Source organism: Xenopus laevis, chromosome 7L, assembly GCF_017654675.1.
Source record: "Xenopus laevis strain J_2021 chromosome 7L, Xenopus_laevis_v10.1, whole genome shotgun sequence".
NCBI lineage: Eukaryota > Metazoa > Chordata > Amphibia > Anura > Pipidae > Xenopus > Xenopus laevis.
This window is the reverse complement of record NC_054383.1, coordinates 49,173,793-49,190,604: the sequence shown is the minus strand read 5'-3', so window position 1 is coordinate 49,190,604 and position 16,812 is coordinate 49,173,793.

The window sequence follows — 16,812 nt, the reverse complement described above, 5'->3', positions numbered from 1 at the left end:
CATATTTAAACATACAAAAACAAACTCAGTTATGCAACTGAACTTTGCCCATCTGACCACAATCTTTTTCTTTTTTACACCCTGCCTGTAATGTTTCAAATGTATGTACTATGCAATAAGGTGTGTAACCTACAAACATACAATAGGATACATATGCATAAGGTGTCCTTCTTTTCACAACTTGATGCACCATAGCATTGCAAAATTCAAGGCCACTTGAGCACAGCAATGTAGCAGCAGTTTTCTGCATTTGCACGTTCAAGTGGTGCTGTGTTTGAATGCATCTTCAAAGTTTAACAACAAGAAAAAAGTGTGTCCATAACAAAAGTTATTCCACATCGCTGCGAAATATGGTGGCGCTTTATAAATACATGCTAATAATAATAAACATAATTCCATGGAAAAAAATGCTAGTTATATTCAAAACGCCATATTAAAATTGTAAAGTACATACAGACCCCATGGTATTCCACAAATATTACATTTTTAATTTAAAGTTTTGAATAAAACTGGTATTTTTTATGGAATAAGTTTTCCTTTTTTGGAAATGTAATGTAGTATTCATCTTCAAAGTTTACCCAACAAAGGTCTTTTTATTATTATTGGGAATAAATGCCAACTGTACTGTACGTGCAGCAGTGCCCAATGCATTTGGATGCATGATGCTAGGTTCAAAATGGGTTTTATATAGGGGAAATTCACTGAAGCGAAGTGACTAATGTTAGCAAAAATTCACCAGCGTGACGTCATTGGTAGACTTCGCAGATTTACTAACGGGCACAGGCCTAACTTCGCACTCTTACGCTAGACGAAAGAGCGTTACTTTGCAAATTCATTAAGATGCGCCTCTTAGTCACCTGTTTTGCCAGACTTGCCTTCGCCAGCTCAGACCAAGCGAAGTGCAATGGAATGTATAAGGTTTCTTTAATTTTTAGTTGAAAATTTTTCTAAGTCCCAAAAAACGCTAGCGCCTTTTACTTTTTCAGGGTGATGGACTGCAAAAATCCGTAAAATTTTTTTGGATACCCAGGCTCCCCCATACATTTCCTAACATATGGCACATAAACTATACACTGGACACATGTGTAGGGCTATATAACAACTTTATTTTATTTTATTAAGGTTTCCTGGACTTGTGTAGTAGTGTAATGTATTCGCTGCAACATATACGTCCATTTAACTTTAACTTCCCGCCGTATGCAAATTAGCATATGGCGGGAACTAGCTCAACTTCACTTCGCTTGTCGCAGTAATGCTAGCGCAAATTCGCCAGAGTTTGGCGCCCTGGACGCAACTTTGGATTTTAGTGAATTTGCGTTGTCCTGTCGAATCTATGCCTGGCGAAGTGTTGCGATGTGAGCGAAGCTGGTGCTGGCGCATTTGGCAGGTTAGTGAATTTGCCCCCTTGTGTGCTCAAATGAAGTGCATTTGGGAAATAAGATACTGCACATGCTAGTTTGAGAGTTGATTTCCGGAAATAGATCACAACATTTTTGTGACAGTTTGTGGTTTGATATTTTTGTGTACAAATATGTAAGGGGTTATATAGACTAGGGGAAGAAGTACATGAGCACTAAGGGGTACGAGTGCACACCCTTAGTTCTTAGCCAGACAGCACTTCTTCTAGCACCCATAATGCATTCTGTACATCATGCCAGAGGTGCAGAACACAGTGGGGCTCATTTATCAACACTGGGCAAATCTGCCCATGGGCAGTTACCTATAGCAACCAATCAGTGATTAGCTTTTTAAAGTCAGCTGCAAGCAGTACAATGAATGCAGCAATCTGATTGGTTGCCTTGGGTTACTGCCCCTGGGCAAATTTGCCCAGTGTTGATAAATGAGCCCCAGTGTCAGGGAGTACAGGCAGCCTTGTCCTTACCTTCCATAGCGGTGGTGGTGTGTACAGGACAATGTTGTAGCCAGTGTCCTCTGCCATCACTTAACTTACGCATCTGAGTGACACTGAAATTAGAGAATGGGTAAGAAGTGGGAGAGGGACAGGTACAGTACATACATTCCAAACATCCCCCTTCATATCTGTAGCCATATGTCTCTGCTCTTGGCAACCCTGGGTATTAAAATGGTAGAGGCCCATTTATCAAAGGTCAAATTTCGAATTCCTGTGATTTTTTTAAATTTGAATATACTCAAAATTATACTCAAAATTCGACTGGGAGGTTATTTCAGAAAAAATTAACATTTTTGGTTCCAACCCGAAAATTCGAATCATATTCGATTTGTATTCAATTCGCATACATCACAATTTTCTCCCGAAAAAAATCTCAAATGTCAGGAAGGCTATTAACTTCTTCAAGGTTGCAGGTTTTAGGTGGAGAATATTTTGAATTAGGACTGTTTCCGTGGTCAAAGTGTGATAAATCTCACATTCAAATTTATACTTGAATAGTGGGATTAAAATTCAAATGTGTGAATTTTTAAACTCCAAAATTCAAATTCTAATTGACTATTATACCCTTGATAAATCTGCCCCTTAGATTTCAAATTTTCTAAAAGCCATGTTTTATTCCCTATCAATATATGAAATTATTTGTTTCTGGAGTCATTTTTCTTGGTTCCAAAGAGCTAAATGGGGAAAAAAGCTATAAATCACAAGTCCTTGATTTTTTTAAACTTGTTATTTTTAAGAAAATAAAAATTTGTGGTTTATATGATTTCAAAAATGTAAATGTAATACATCACAAAAGTGGCATAAATGTGATACCTTTATTGATAAAATGATATTCACAGCAAGCTTTTAGAACATTTCAGTTGATTTTTCAAATACAATGGTAATATTAGGTAAGCACAAAGTTAGGAAATGCCCCTACAGCGAAAGAAAATGTAGAAAAAAAGAAAATGTAGAAAATAAGAAAATGTGTACTGTTTGTAGGAAACATTGCCTCTGAACTTTTTAAGGCTTTGTTTTACATACAGGTATGGGATCTGTTATCCAGAATGCTTGGGACCTGGGGTTTTCTTGATAATGGATTTATACATTTAGGGGGTTATTTATTAAAGGTCAAATTGAGTTTTCTCAAAAAATTTGAGGTATTCAAGTTCTTCCCTGTTTTGCGTTCAATTGAGTTTTTTTTACATTCGGGTTTTCTCATAATTAGGCAAACATCTGAGTTCATTCAAGCTAGAAAAAAACTCACAAACCTCACAAACTCAACCAATAATAAATAGCCTCCTTAATTAACCCAACAGGATTGTATTGCTTCCAATAAGGATAAATTATATCCTAGTTTGGATCAAGTACAAGGTACTGTTTTATTATTATAGAGAAAAAGGAAATAATTTTTTAAAAATGTGGATTATTTGGATAAAATGGAGTCTATGGGAGACAGCCTACCCATATTTTGCAGCTTTCTAGATAATGGGTTTTCATATAACAGATCCCATAAATATATTTAGTATTTCTTGAGCATACAGTTGTTGATACTACATCCTGTGGCACAGAAAAACAGCTGAATGCATCCTGATTTGAAAAAAATGCTGTGGACAGTTATACGCTGCTTGTGGATTAGACATGACACTGGTGGATTTCAACCATGTAAGGCAAAGTGTTGGCATGCTGCTTGGGTGAATTGCTGTTGTAGCACAAAGGTTTTTTTCCTGAAAAAGCTATGGTTACAGACAGTGGGGCAAATTTACTAGAGGGCAAATTTTCACCTCAGAAGGCTCCATCATACTTTGCGCAACTTTGTCAGATGTTATTTCGCATTGAATACACATATTTATCAAATGCAAATTTCAAAGCAAATTTCAAAGCAAATTTTTGCTAGCGTTATTTTCTTCCTAGCGAAACTTCGTAAACATAATTAATACTTATATCAATTTAAATATGGTTGGTACATACAGGACATATATTTGTCTTTATCAGTGAGTTTCAGTAAAATTGCTGGAAGTATTTACTTATTAAAAATGTCCAAGTAATCAAAATAAAGACAAAAGAGATTGTATCTATTGTCCTAGACATGATCCCATTCTAAAACAAATGTGGCATGAGCTTCAAATGGTTAAAACATTTTTAAAACACATATCTAACAGTTACAATTTTTAAACATAATCCCACATTAAAAATATGAAAAAACGTTAGTGCTTTGTCTTTTTTTATGACTTTTTTTGCATACAGGATATGATGTCACTGACATAATATTGTTGAGGATGTAGCTTCATCTTATCATTTCACCAGACTCTGATAGATTTGCTGAGCAACGATTTGCCCCTTTATGTCATTAAAGATATTGTTCATTATAAAAATAAAAACTGGGTGTTATGCTGTGCAAAATTAGACATGTTTTCAATATAGTTAGTTTGTATGTGAGACAAGTTACAAGGAGGTGGTTCATTTTAAAGGAACAGCTCAGTTTAAAAACAAAAACAAAGTTAATCGATGAGTTGTGCTAAAAGAATACTTGTAATATAGTTTGTTAGCCAAAAATGTAAACTATAAAGGCTGGAGTGAGTGGATATCTAACATAATATCCAGAACACAACTGTGCAGCTTTCTTATTGGTTACCCATCAGTAACAAATCAGTGACTTGAATGGGGGGGCCATATGGTCATAAGCGTTTGCTTTTAAATCTGACCTGCATGATAAGGATTAAAAGCAAACTAAGTGAATAGGTACAGTATGTCCCATGTGGCCCCTTTCAAGTTGATGACTAACTAAGAGAAAGATACTGTAGATGCAAAGCAGGAAGTTGGGTTCTGGCTATTATATTAAACATCCTCTCACTCCAGCCTTTATAGATTACATTTTCGGCTAACAAACTATATTAGAAGTATTTTTTTTTTTTTTTGCAAAACTTATCGATTTACTTAGTTTTTGTTTTTAAACTGAGCTCTTCCTTTAAAATGCACCACCTTCTTGTAACTTGTCTCACATACATGTCTTTCTTTTTTGTTGGCTTTCTTTGCTATTGTCAATATTGGCAGCACTTTTTTATTTTAACAGGCAAGCCAGATGTCTACCTTATTCCAAAGCTAACAGTACCCATTAGACAAAGAAAGTGTTAAAAGGCCACTAAACCACAATTCTACAGCAGTGATCCCTTTGGGACATGTTATTTTATTTAACAATTACAAGCCCAATTGTGCATAATATACTACAGTTGATATAAACAAAATTACATTTTACAGCAAGAAACTCTGACAGAGTTGTGAACACACCCATTAACAAACGTATCAAAACAGTTTGAGATGCTGCTGTCGCTAAGGTTTTCAGTGCTAGGCAAATTCACAAACTGTTGGGCGCTTTAGATCACATTTCATATCATTCCATATTCCTTCTATATGCAGTTCCACACAGTCCTCCACCCCATTGTCATCATTGGGCTCACCGGGCTTCCATTTAGAATAAACAATTTTATCATTGTTTGAGTATCTAAAAGTGCTTTCGTTTTGTTTATCATCAATACCAAGGACTAGTGCTTTATTGTACTGCAAAGATAAACTTAATACAGCGTTGTTTTCTGCATCATTCCTTGGTGGTATAATGTAAGGAAAATAGGCCTGGCACACGGAGCAAAAAAAAAAAACATTGGTCCATTGGGAGTGCCGTCTCCCTTAGGCCTTGGGCACCAGCGTTTATTGACGAAGGGCCTGAGTGTGCGCGTGGTTTCTGTGTATCATTCCTTGGTGGTGCCAGCTGTCCCCCAGCCTTGGAGCATATTGACTTATCATCCACATATGTGGCGTCTTCACCTCTCGTGGCATACAGTTTTTCAGCAGCACTTGTTCCCTTTGAAAACACCAAGGCTGGGTAAAAAAAAAAAAAAAGAAAAACAAAATGTATGTATATGATTATATATAAAAAGGACATAATTATGCACTTAATACTTTTCTAAATACTAACCACTGTAAAAATTAAAATTCTCATGGCAACTCCTGCAAACATTATTTTAGAAAAGAAAAAGAAACCCCACCAATTGTTATGATTCTAAAATTGGCCAGAAATACTGCAACGTGATTTATTACACTTGTTTACTGACAACAATTCATAGAGAATTGTAATAGAATTAATAAAGTGCTAGTGCTGCTATAAATTCATCCATAATTAGAAAAATTCATGGATTTAAGTAAAGTGCTGTGCAATAAATTAGAATATTAGACCCCAAAGAAAAAAATCAATTAAAAATATATATAGAAAAATGACCAAGAAAGCCTTAGAAAAAGGCCTTAGAAAGGAAGGAAGATTGTAAGAGGTTGTATAGAATAAAGAAGGATTAGACCCCGAGCTCTCTTGCCCCCACTTCCGTTGAAAAACCCAGCCCAAATATTTCCTATAGATCGATTTGGCAAAAATTCAATTTGACCACAAGTGGATCACTAAAAACGCCGACGTACGTTTCGCTGAATAGCTTTGTCAAGGCGAGACAAAGCTATTCAGCGAAACGTACGTCGGCGTTTTTAGTGATCCTCTTGTGGTCAAATTGAATTTTTGCCAAATCGATCTATAGGAAATATTTGGGCTGGGTTTTTCAACGGAAGTGGGGGCAAGAGAGCTCGGGGTCTAATCCTTCTTTATTCTATACAACCTCTTACAATCTTCCTTCCTTTCTAAGGGACCGACGGTTTGTGGCTTTTTAGGGATACCTAGCCTCTTAATAACACTTAGGGCAAGTTAAATACCAAGGCCACAGCCCCGGTTACCCTGTCCTGCCTTATCTTTGTGGTGTCCCAGGCTTTAGAAAAAATCAGGCAGTTAGTTTATGGACAACTCCACCATCTATTTTTTCTATTTTCTGTAATCTAAATTTATGGATTGTGACTTCAATTGCTAACCCACTACCTAAAGTTGGTCATTTTTCTATATATATTTTTAATTGATTTTTTTCTTTGGGGTCTAATATTCTAATTTATTGCACAGCACTTTACTTAAATCCATGAATTTTTCTAATTATGGATGAATTTATAGCAGCACTAGCACTTTATTAATTCTATTACAATTCTCTATGAATTGTTGTCAGTAAACAAGTGTAATAAATCACGTTGCAGTATTTCTGGCCAATTTTAGAATCATAACAATTGGTGGGGTTTCTTTTTCTTTTCTAAAATAATTTTTGTTTTTTCTGACATCCGTCAGACCTCAACTAATAGTTGTGAATATAATTTCTTGGTATTTGAATAAAGGTTTCGTCTTTTAGGTTTACAACTCCTGCAAACAGTTAAAGGAGGCATTTACAAATACAATGGAATGCTCATATTAACAAAATTTATTAAAGGAGAAATAAACCCTCCCCCTAAACCTCAGCCCCCCTGAGTTATGCAGTGGATTTTACTTTTCCCCTGTCTTTGGATCCTCTTTTGTCATTTTGCAGAGTTTAAATTAGGTCTGGGAAATGGAGACAGGTGGAGAGGGCTGAGTTTTAGGAAGAGTACGCCAGGGCAACCAGATATGCTCCTGCCCTTTCAAACTACATGCATCCTGCCTCTTCCGATTAAGGTACAGAACTCCATCTACTGATGCTGGGCAACCCTGGAGCTACAGCTAACCGGCACCTGGAAGTAGCTTCAGGGCTTCACAGTTTTTTGTGTGAATGGGTGCACCTGACTTGTGCCCAGTGAATGGGATGCAAGCATTGTTTTGAACACTATTTTGGAAGTGTTCTTGGAAATTCTTGAAAAACTAAAAAGAGACAAGAAACTTGTAAAGTTAGGTTCTTAGACCATATAGGGCAAGTAGCATGACACTTTGATATAATGTAACCTGTATGAGGGAAATCGAATAAGCCTTTTAACATGTTTCAGTACAACACTGACCTTTCTTCTGTACGGCCACATTAAGTTTCAGATTTCTCAGTTCGGCCTCCATATTAATCACCTTGGCAAGTAGAGTTTCTATTATAGAATCTGTAGGCAAAGTTGTTTCTAAGAGTCAAACTATTTTAATGAAAGTAATTATGATATAGTTAATGCTGATTCTGCCATATTACATTTCATCAAGTGGGTAATGTTTAATCATAACCCTCCTCTATTACTATATGCTTCCACTTCTTAGCAATGCTTTACCTAGACAAACCAGCAGTGACAGTGGAGACTATAGTTTGGGGTTCTGAGTCCACTTATTTCAAGACAACCTTCCTTATTTCAATGTATTGCACATGCTGTGTATTGATTGCTCTATTGAGCCACTTACACTGCTATGCAAGCCCTCACCTGTGTTTTGAAGTAAATCTAGGAAGAAATGTAATAAATAACAATATCAAGGAAAAAAATGCTGAAAAATAATGTTGCAATTTACAAGCTTTCATCTGTTTTTGTTTAAAATTTTGTTCATATAATTGAAAAAGCATAAATGAAAAAAAAACAAAATTCCAGTTTTATCAATATTGTCTGTTTTATTTTTCTGATAATGATTCTTATTGCATTCCCTTTTAATGTCCATTAATATGATGTCATTTTGGCATAAAAATGTCAGTGCTTAAATCAATGCTTGCATTTTTTTTAATCCCCATAATACACCAATTTGTTTAAACGTATTTACATGTAGTAATTACATTGTAAGGCACAAAGCACATCGGGTTGGTATAAGTATGTGTATATATGTGCACTGGGGTTTGTTTGGAGGGATTTGATTGACTTTGGTCTTTCCTTAACCCAACTTAACCATGTAACTATATGTGACAGTGTATTAATGGGTGATATTTCTATCGATGTTACCAAGCTCTGCACACCTTTACTGTTTTGTAAGGAAACGCTATACTGGTGGTTTGCATTCGACACTAATTTGTTGTGCATTAACCAGATACATTTCTTGTTGGTGGTGTATGCTGTTATGTTCATCTTCTAATTTGATTTGTGTTAAAAAGAAATTAAACAGGGAGTGTTAATAGGCCCTTTATATAAAATAATCATAGAAAATATGTTAGAACTCATATTCCTGGAAAGTCAATAATACTGTTTAGCTGTTACTATTATATGAAAGGGAAGTTTGCTTATATTAACTCATTTGTGATATTCACAGTATTGTAAAATTATTTGCAGTTGATCTTCTGATTTTAATGTAAAACATGACTCTAAAGTACTGTAATTGGGACTTATTCACTAATGGAGGCAAAAAACTTGAAAACATTGGCCTCCTGACTTTGCACCCCCTGCAGCATATCCCCTTCCCCAATGTCACATTCTATTTCCCTCCTTCCTCTGGGGGAAAGGGGTGGGGAGAGTGTTTACAGCATTCAGGGGGAGTGGGCTTGGATCAGCAGGCCCCCACAAGTCCAGTCCAACCCTGAACATTGGCACAACACTGTAGCATACCCCTGGAACACCGTTTCTCCCAAAAATTCCAGCACCAATTGTAATTTTGTGCTAACAATCTGAGTTCATATTGATTGTTTTTTAAAAGATCGCTCCTTTTCTATCTATACATTGAACACTGGTAATTTTGTTCCGCTTCCCTTCAATAAGTCAATTTACTATTTATGCTGGTCTGTTTATATTATTATATACACTATTTGAGATAATAATATAATAATAATAATAATAATAATAATAATTTGGTTCAGTAATGTAAAACGATTTAGAGGTGCAGTATATGTATATGACTTCTCTCCTTTTGGCCCAGGTATTCCTTGTGGGCCTGCAAATGTATGGAATAACAATAATTTTATCTCTGTTACATTTTTTAACTAGTGATGGGCGAATTTATTCGGCAAGCGCGAATTTGCGGCGAATTTGCGTGATTCGCCACCAGTGAATAAATTCACGAAACGCCCGCGACAATTCACGGCAAAAATTAGCCGGCGTCAAAAAAATTTTTTCCGGAAAAACGGACGCCGGCGTCAAAAACGGGCGCCGGCGTCAAAACGGGTGCTGGCGTCAAAAACGGCCGCCAGCGTCAAAAACGGGTGCCGGCGTCGAAAAAAGGGCGCCGGCGTCAAAAACGAGACGCCGGCGCCGTTTCGCGAAATTCGCGAATTTTTCAGCGAATCGAAACAGCGCAAATTCGCCCATCACTATTTTTAACCAAAAGATAGCCAGACATTAATTAATTGCTGTAAAATATGGAAAATTACCAGTAAAGGTATAGGATATTCCAAAACAAGTTGTTCTTAAAATAGTTTGATGTAAAGCATAGCCATTTATTGCTTGACACATACAGCACTTCCAGGGAAGGCCCTATACAGAATAATAACTGGATTTAGTGTTTTTTATTGTACAGGACAAATAACAAATAAAAAGGAAAGGAAGCTTCATGAATTCAAATGTATGTATTTATATAACACATTAAGACAGTGCCTTAATTTAGGGTCAGGTTTCATGTCACACTATATGACCTGACTGAATCCAGACTCCTGGACTATTTACAACCCACCCTAATTCATTGTATTATCTCTATTTGATCTCTATTTATCTGTAACTTCCTAATTTATTGCCCATGAATACCTTTTACTGATCTAAAAGTATATATGCTGTGCTTTTCTAGTTTTTATTTGTATTTTGCCTGACGAAGGGGCCTTGGTGCTTGCAAAGTATTTTTATTGTTAGCCAATATATGTATCACTTCTACAATACTTTTTGTATTTGTTTGTTTTTTTATTTGTTATTTTTGCTACTGGCTAACACGGTACCACAGTTTTTGTTTTGTGCTATAGTACAGGTAAGATTCTGGGCTGGCACATTACATAAAAATAGGGAGAGCAACAGATGAGCTGTGGGGGGGGGGTGCTAATGGATGGAGCCATACATTTCATAAAAAGTGCAAGAATTTATATCCCATAGTACAAAATATCAAATGTCCATCTATCTCATGTTAGCAAAGCTTGGATGAGAGAAAGTAAATGCAGATAATACAAAGACAATAAAGGTATGGGATCTATTTTCCAGAAAACAGATATCCAGAAATGTTCAAACTGTATTATGTTAAAGATGCGTCAGTCACATGTTTACCTAATTTTTTTCCTGAAGTTGACTGAACAAAGCTAATCCCCAACTGGCTGCTACAGGTCAGTTGCAAATTTGGCTATCTGGCTCCACGATATCAAACCACAATGTGTTCAGCAATAATTTCGAAGGCTATTAACATCTTCAAATGGTTCAAGGGACCTCTGCCATTGACTTCTACATGACCTTGACAGGTTTTAGATGGTGTATTTTCATATTCAAGTTATTTCTAGGGTTAGGGTATAATACATCTCTAAAAATTTGAGGGTTTTTTATAAAAAAAACTCAATAAATTCACATTTTTTAAACCTGAAAAAAAAATGCTCAAAAACTCAAATTTTTCATGGAAAACACAACTCAATAAATAACCCCCTAAATGTTGGAAAATGCAACCTTGCATGTCCAGAGTTATTCTGCTCATCCCCATACATACAATTCTCATTGGCTTCCCCTCCATATTTGCTAGCACATTAATGTGATGTTTATCAAACTGCATAAATTGATTTATGCCAGAAAAGCCATAGAAAAAGTAATGTAAAACAAATATGGTATTTGTAAAGATGCCTATTTTGTTTTATGGTGCCTGATTGCTGTGTATCACAAAACTATTTACTAATACTTAATTTAAACCATTAATGTCAATGGGAAAAATTAAAGCGTAAAAAAATGCCATAAAAATCTGCAAAAAACACACTCTGTTCATACAAACCATTTTCAAGCGGCCACTGTTTTTACAATTAAATTGTATGCAATTGCCTAAATTCAGTTTACTTGATATACGCAATTTTATTTGACAATGCTTGCTGATCAGACAGCAATATGTGAGTATATTTGATCACTGGTAAATCGACCCCTCAAAGTATAAGAAGCTTTATTATTGTATCCTTTTACATTATTTGCATTTCTTTTTATTATAGCCATCTATGCTGAAAATGAAGTGTCACTCATTGTTTAAACTAGTAGGCAACAGTCACCACTAAATTTGGGGAAAAAACTAATTTCATGTTATGAAATGTATAATTACAGATTTTATTAAGCGATCATTAAGGGGCACATATACTATTGGTCGAATATCGAGGGTTAATTAACTCTCGATATTCGACCCTCGAAGTTAAATCCTTTGACTTCGAATTTCAAATTCGAAGGATTTAAATTCATCGATCGAACGATTTTCTTTCGATCCCAAATTGCTTAGAAAGCCTATAGGGACCTTCCCCATAGGCTTTAGGTGACAAAGTAGGTGGTCGAAGATTTTTTTAAAGAGACAGTACTTTGACTATCGAATGGTCAAATAGTTAAATGATTTTTAGTTCGAATCGTTCGTTTCGAAGTCGTAGTCGAAGGTCGAAGTAGCCAATTCGATGGTCGAAGTAGCCAAAAAAATACTTCAAAATTCAAAGTATTTTTTATTCTAATACTTCAGTCGAGCTAAGTAAATTTGCCCCTTAATGTTAACTTTTAGTATGTTATAGATGGCCAATGCTAAGCAACTTTCCAATTGGTCATCATTATTTTTTTTTTTCTAGAGTATTTGTCTTCTTCTTTCAAGCTTTCAAGACTACTTTTTATTACTCATCTTTCTATTCAGGCCCTCTCCTATTCCTATTCCAGTCTCTTATTCAGATCAATGCATGGTTGCTAGGGTAATTTGGACCCTAGCAACCAGATTAAAAATATTCCAAATTGCATTCGACGGAATATAAAGCTAAATAACTCAAAAACCACAAATAAAAAAATGAAAATGAATAACGAGTTCCCAATGTAATAAGAATGAAGAGTTGCCAAAAAGGATTTGGATGGCTTTTAAAGGTTAGGTGGTGCATGGTGGAAGATCTGTTCTGGAAATGTACTTATATGGAGTGATTCAAGGTATCAGTATAGATACTCAGACAAACAGTATAGATAAACAGACAACACACAGTTACCTGAATTTCTGTTGTCTCCTTTGGGTCCAGGCATTCCTTTTTCGGATTGTCTTGTGAAAACCATGATTTTTTTGCATTTGACGCCCAAAAAAAACCACCAAAAAAGAACAGCATCAAACCCCGAAAACTCTGAACATTTTTTGAGGGCTAAAACATCTTCAAATGGTTAAGGGGACATCTGCCATTGACTTTTACATGAATTTGGCAGATTTTTTTCAGAGTTGGAATAGCTTTGAGGCATAATAAATCAGCAGTTTTTGGGTTTTCAGTGTCAAAATGGACGCCACGAATAAAACTTTTGTTAATAAACCCCCTTAGTATACCTAAAGTATCTAAAGAGGCTATTGGACCAAGACACTTCTGAAAGATAAACATACAGACTAGTATGCAGTGTCTCTAAACTTTATGGGTAAATATTCAAAATGACACAGTAAAACATTGGACCCAAAGTTATTCATATTTTTGAAAGAAAAATACCAAATAGACCTTAGCCATCTCCCTACCTGCATCACCTTTAGGTCAATTGGCACCATCTCTACCATCTCTTCCATTTAAACCTGGAAGCCTTTGTACCACACAGCACGACACTGGTGTTTCAGAGTCAACTTTGGAGAACAGAGGCAGGAATACAGCAGTGATGACAGCAATAATCTATAGGCAGTACCTCATGTCTCATTTGATCGCCCTCAGAAAGAAAAGCAGCAGTGAATTAGAAATTAGTTCTTGTACTCATGACATTTTGTGACTAATTGTGTTTTTTAACCTTTTTGAAGATCCTTGCAAAAAATTCATTCAGCATATCCTTGTTAGGACAGACAAACTATACCTATTAATACAGTATATTCCCTCCCAAAAATAATAATTTATCAGCTTTACTCATACTAAACAGCTATCGCTTAAATTTGAAGAGACGACTATTTGCTGGTATCTTGATGGACTTAGTTCAGTCAATGGTCAATGTCAGGCCATGCGCAACAAAATACACAATATTGCGAAATTGTTCTTTGTGAAGCTTGTTTTACTTTTTTGATATAATAGGTTGTTTTTTTTTTATTTTGTAGCATGTAAATATTACTACATTGATAGCGTTTAGGATAGCATGGGCACTGTAAATGCTACATTAAAAGACAATATTTTCCAGATTATTAATAAATTATTATTAATCAAATAATAAAAATAGATTATTAAAAATATATATAAATAAATATAAAATATGTATATAAAAAAAATCAGTTGATGCTGGGACTGGTCCCATTGCCATCTTTGTGCCACTTTTCCCCACTCTGAGGCAAGTTGGACAGGCTTGAAATGGGTTTTTTGCATTCCTTTGGATCCTCAGGCAGGTTATATATAGACCTTAAAGGTTGAACTTGATGACGTGTCTTTTTTCAACCTAGCTTACTATGTTACTATGCTCTCTCCAACTTGGACCAGAATGGGAACTTCCTTCCACATGAGTTCCTTGGAAGGTGAGGGCTGGTTGTCCTTTAATTACCCCATTGTCCTGCATAGAGATTTCTAGGTTTATTTATTTTTATGATTTGATCTTATTCCTTGGAATGTCCATTTTTTTATGTTTTTACATTTATATTCAGGTGCAGAAATGTACCCAACTATATTACTACAATTTAAATTAACTTTACTTCTATTGAACTCCCCATAGCTGGTAATTTACCCTACTTTACTTAAAATTTAATTGTATTAAACTTCTTATGACAGATTTATATTAAAGAACGCTAATCTCTTTGAGTCTCCTAGTAAATTCTCAGCACATTTATCTCGTGTTTTCATGATTTGTTTCCACCATTTCAGTTTTTTTAATGTTATTGAGTTTTACTTCATATTTTCTTGCAAATACGCTGGCAATCAAGAAAAACTGTGATTGCGTCATTTGAGTTTTTTGTAAATTCAAAAAACTCAAAAATTCTTGTGACTGTAATTTTCTGACCTGATAGCACTTTCCAGTATAATGTTAGCTACTCCTTCTGACTTAATAGAGCTATTGCAGGGAAACATTTATACAAAAAATCTGTCAAAAATTATAGTACAGTGAAAAGATCCAAGAATAAAGAAACCAAAGATGCATAAAATCTTCATAAGTGGTATAGCAGGTCCCTGCAGAGAATGAAGATGACAACAAATGTTGTCAATTAAAGTCTGCTTTATTTCAGCAGCAGTAAAATACTCATGAATTGAGTTGCATCTTAGATTAAATCGTGTCCATGACTTTTCACGCGATAAACCCTTTTCTCACTGAATTGAATCTGGCCCTTTATTTGATCCCATTTACATTACAGCAGCAGGGATCAGATTTTGTAGCATCCCACAAAATCTTGTGCAGTTCCATTCTGTTACACGACAATATTTTATGGGACAGATAAAGTTTATCATTTGGCATTAGCCTACTGTATATATCTACTAAACTGGAACAACAACAGCTACAGAAATCCACATGGCTTGAATGTTGAAGACTGCATGTCATTTTTAGAGACTTGCTTTAGGTCTTTATAATCTAAATAAATTACTCGAGAAATTAACCACATGCATTAATGCTATTAAGAGTCAGTGTTTCCCCCATGGACCCCCATGGAACTTTGTCAGTTTATTGTTTATTGTATTATTGTTTAATATGCTAGGTCAAAACATATAACCCAAATTTGTCACATTCAGACAACTATAAACAATTTAGCCCATTATAATCTAAATAAATTACTTAAGAAATTAACCACTTTCATTAATGATATTAGGTAGTCTAATTAGGGAGTCAGTTTATTTTTTATTGTATTATTGTTTATTATGCTAGGTCAAAACATATATCCCAAATATGTCACATTCAGACAACTATAAACTGATTAAAAGTTGTGACTAAAACATAAATAACCATAAAGCTAATGTCACGTAGGTGGATTATTTTCTGTTGTTTTACCACTGGAAGACAACTGCCTTTCATGTCTCCTATTTATTTTAATGGGAATTTCAATAAATAATACTAAGTACAGGTAAACATGCTATGTGTGGCACTAGTCTAAGGCTGGTGGCTCATGGTTATTTTCTCCACCGGAGTAAATAATAATAATAATACAGCAGAAAAGTGAATGGTGTACCTATTGAAGTGCATTGTAAAAAGGGATCAAAAGGCAAATTGTGTTTCCCTGCCAGTAGAGAAAATATATTGTGTGATATTGCAACATGCAAAGCTTTCACATATATCCCTTGGAAGGTGAGGAGTTCATTGGTCTGTGATGACCCCATTTACCTGCAGAAAAATGCTATTTTCATGAATATTTATTGTTCCTTGGAATGTTCACTTTTCCACTTGTTTATTTCCTAAATCAAATTGAATATACATCAACTCTCAGGTGCAAACATGTATGTACAAAATTATATCACTGCAAATCACTTTCGATTGAACTCCCCATAATTAGTGACTTAAAATGTATTAGTGAAACTGAAAATAATATTCAACAGATTCATTTGATATGAAAATCATTAGGGTCCCTACCACATAGGGCATTTTGTCTGCCGCTACCCTCTGTCAAAGAACAGTAGTGGATAAAACACCCATCTCTACCTGTTAGTCCACATTATACTATTGAATGACAATGGTGCAACTGGGACAGACAAAAAAAGGACAGTTAATCATGGTTACATAGTTACATAGTTAAATCGGGTTGAAAAAAGACAAATTCCAACAAGTTCAACCCCTCCAAATGAAAACCCAGCATCCATAAACACACCCTCCATACTTTCACATATTATATATACCCATATCTATACTAACTATAGAGTTTAGTATCACACAGGGCCGGAGTGGGAGTAAAAAGCAGCCCTGGCAAAACAAAATCAAAGCAGCCCACACAGAAATCTATGCTGGTCTTTTATTTACACACAAGCATAATGTGTGTGTGTATATATATATATATATATATTGGTCCAACCAGATCGCACTCCATATTTAAAACATAGCTTTTATTAGCTTGTTAAAATGTATCA